At 42.8% G+C, this 3802-nt stretch overlaps 1 pseudogene; it reads right to left on the reverse strand.

Moving 5' to 3' along the window:
- Positions 1 to 1113: 1113 nt before the first annotated feature.
- Positions 1114 to 1729, reverse strand: LOC122728857 (annotated as a pseudogene).
- Between the last annotated feature and the right edge of the window lie 2073 nt (positions 1730 to 3802).

Raw genomic sequence — 3802 nt, forward strand, 5'->3', positions numbered from 1 at the left:
GAATGTAGTTAAAATATTCCTTGGTGTTTTCTTTCAGGAGGTGATTGGTGGATTCTTTCAGTGACTAATTTTCGTCTGTATGACAATGCAGCAGTTCTCCTTAATAATGGCCTGAAATATGCTGTCTAGTCTCTCTCTCTCTCTCTCTCTCTCTCTCTCTCTCTCTCTCTCTCTCTCTCTCTCTCTCTCTTTTATCATGTTCCTCGGGTAGTCTAAGTATTCTTATATTATCCTTATCCCTCCTGGATCTATTTTCCGGGTCTGTTGTTTTTCTGAAGAGGTATTTTACATTTCCTTCTACTTTTGCATTCTTTTGATTCTGTTTTACTTCTTCTTATTGTCTCATTCAGTCATTAGCTTCCATATGCTCAATTCTGATTCTTAGGGAATTATTCACATTTTCCAATTTTATTTTTTTTGAGGGGTGATGGGGGTTAAATGACTTGCCCAGGGTCACATAGCTGATAAGTGTCAAGTGTCTGAGACCGGATTTGAACTCAGGTCCTCCTGACTCCAGGGCCGGTGCTCTACCCACTGTGCCACCTAGCGGCCCCTCCAATTGTATTTTTTTTTTAGTGAGGCAATTGGGGTTAAGTGACTTGCCCAGGGTCACACAGCTAGTAAGTGTTAAGTGTCTGAGGCCGGATTTGAACTCAGGTACTCCTGAATCCAGGGCCAGTGCTCTATCCACTGCTCCATCTAGCTGCCCCCCCTCCAATTGTATTTTTAAAGGCATTATTTTCTTTTTTCAAGACTATTTCTTTTCTCTTGTATAACTCATTTCTTTTCCCAATTTTTATTCTACCTCTGTCATTTCATTTATAAAGTCCTTCTTAAGCTCTTCCAGGAGGGCTTTTTGGTCTTGATACCAATTTACCTTCCCCTTTAAGGTATTACGTGTAGGAGTTTTATCATTGTTTTCTTCCTCTAAGTTTATGTTTTGATTCTCCCTATCATCATAGTAACTTTCAATGGTGAGGGTTCTTTTTGTTATTCATATTTTTATTTTTATTTTAGCCTCTTTTGTAATTTTTTTCATGACTCACCATTTCATTTATTTGTACAAAATAGTGAATAACCATACAAGCTGAGAAAAAATGGTGGTTTTAGGGATTAAACAAGTCCTTCTGTCCTGAATGAAGCATCTATTTTGAATTGTGTCTTGGGACTTGCTAAGTAGCCTTGGTATCCTGAGCAATCTTTGGGTTTGGACTCAGCAAGCTGAGCAGCCTTGGAATCACTGGACTTGGCTGCCTTGGCAATAGACTTTTGTGTGACACTTGTGTTACACTTGGTGAACTTGAAGTCAGTAGGCTTGATGGCCTTGGGGTCAGTGGTTCTGACAAACTTAGAGTCGGGCTTTGTGAGCTTGGGGCCTGGACATTTGATGACAATCCTAGGGCCTGGACACTTGGTGGCTATCGAGGCCAGCATGCCGGGCACTGGCCTTGGGGATGTTGGGCATCTTGTGCCTGAGGAGCTTGGCCTTGGGGGCCTTGGTGCTCAGGGCCTTGATGGCCTCTGCTTGGGCCTTGATGGCTTTGGAATTGTTGGTCTGCATCTTCTTCAGTCGCTTCTTGTTGTGTTTCTTGGCAAAGTGCATGTTTCTCAGAAACTTGGGGTTAACCCCATCCAGAGACTAATATTTCTGTGACCCAGGTTTCTTGATGCCATTTCTTTGCCATTTTCTTTATTGGCTGGGGGTAGTATGGTTCTTAGCCTTAGCCATCTTTACACCACAGACACTCCACCAACCAGAAGAGGTCAAAAGTGAGAGGGAGAAAGAAGCAAGCTTCTTTTGTACCTTTTAAGCTTGAGTTCTGTTCCTCAGGTTCAGTGTGCACTGTTTGGATTTTTTTTTTTTTGCTGGGGGTTGGAGCCCAATCACCAGCTTTCTGCTCTGAGGTGTCAGTAGCTTCTCCCTATGTTGGAATGGCACAGCTTAGTTGGGCTTGTTGGGTAGCTGGATATCCCAGTTTGCATATTTCCTTCTACATTGTGTTTGGAGTTCTCACAACTGGGCTGCTGTGCCACTAGCTTTCTCTGCTAGGATGGTGGGTCCTCAGCTGCTGATCTATGCTCTAAGAGCCTTTTGCTTGATCACCCAGATGCCCTCTGCTCTGAGCTGTGCTTCTCTTTTCGCCAGATGAAACAAACATTTCCTGAAGATGTCTAGGTTATGTTGAGTTGGAAGATTGTTTCACTCCATTTTTGGAAGGTTTTATACAGCTCCAGAATCTGTTGAGAGGCTTAATTTAACCTTATTTCTGAGGGAAATTTGTGAGTGCTCAAGCAGCTTCCTGGTTTCACTCAGTTATCTTGTCTCTGCCTCTGGAACTCCCCATTCTCCATTCTAATACCAAAATGATTTTCTTAAAGCACAGGTCAATCATGTCAGCCCTTCCTCAGTAAACTAAAATGTCTTTCTATCACTTCCAGGACAATTAAAAAAAAAGTTTGGTGTTCAAAATCCTTCATAATCTAGCCTTTTTCCTACCCTTACAATCGTATGACCATAGTCTCTGTTATGTACTCTTCAATCCAGTAATGCTGTATTCTTTGCTGTCCCATGATTTATGTTACTACATTTTTTGGCTCCAAGGGCATTGTCTCTACTCTCTCACATTCCTGGAATATTCTTTCTCCCTTATCTTTTTGACTTCCCTAGTTCCCTTCAAATCCAACTATTATCACATTGTCCTACAGGAAGTCTTTCCCAGCTCCTTCTAATTTTGATGCCTTTTATCTCTTATTTTCTTCCTCTTTATCTTGTATATAACTTGTTTTACCTATTTCTGTGCTTGTTGTCTACCTTATTTGATTATAAGCTCCTTGAATGCAAGGATAGTCTTTCCCCTCTTTTCATATCCCCAGAGCTTTACTCTGTGCCTGGCAGAAAGCAAATACTAAATAAATCATTATTGGCTGACTGACTAACTGTTGAAACCAATTTGTATACAGCACTTAACTGGAATGCGCAAGGAGTGAATTTGTGCTTTAAGCATTTTCATCAATGTCCTGGGGGAAAAAATGATAGAATAAATGATAGAAAAGTAGGTGGCCAATTAAAATAATGGATGAAATTCCAGATTTTTAAAATCTTAATATTCTAAAAGATGGAGCTGAATATAATAACATGAAATATACCAGAGATAAATGTAAAACCTTCCATTTGAGTTCAAAACATACCATACTTGGCGGAGCCAAGATGGCGGAGAGGAAGCAGCAAGCTGCCTGAGTTCTCCTTCTGTTCCCTCAAAACGAACATTAAATCAAGCCTCTGGACGGATTCTGAAACTACAGAACCTGCAAAGAGACAGAGAGACACAGTCCTCCAACTAGAGATAATTTAGAAGACTTCAGGAAAAGGTCGGTCTGACTCGGGCAAAAGGGAGGCCCAAGCAGGCAGGGCAGCAACCCAGCGCTGAGGGGGTCGGGGCAAGTCAGCAGGAGCTGCGGGCCACAGCCGAACAACTGAGGCTCCCGGAACCTGGTTATAAAATCTGGTGGCCAAGAAGGACAGTGGGAAAACTTACCTGCACCAGCCGAGAGGGCCACGAACGGCGGGATCAGACGCCGGGGTCTGGCGCCTGGCTGGCCGAGCACAATCAGACAGGAAGTGCAGGGCGGGGCATCTCCACAGACCATAAAGGCCTCAGAGTAAAAGCCCGGTCACACAGCACCTATACACCTGCACAAGAAGCCCAAAACAGGGACCCTGGTGCCCCCAGAGCAGACCTCAACTTAAAGAATAAATAAATAAGCTGCAATAATGAGTAAGAAGCAAAAAAAGAGCCCTCTC

The sequence above is a fragment of the Dromiciops gliroides genome, chromosome 5, assembly GCF_019393635.1.
Source record: "Dromiciops gliroides isolate mDroGli1 chromosome 5, mDroGli1.pri, whole genome shotgun sequence".
NCBI classification, from domain to species: domain Eukaryota; kingdom Metazoa; phylum Chordata; class Mammalia; order Microbiotheria; family Microbiotheriidae; genus Dromiciops; species Dromiciops gliroides.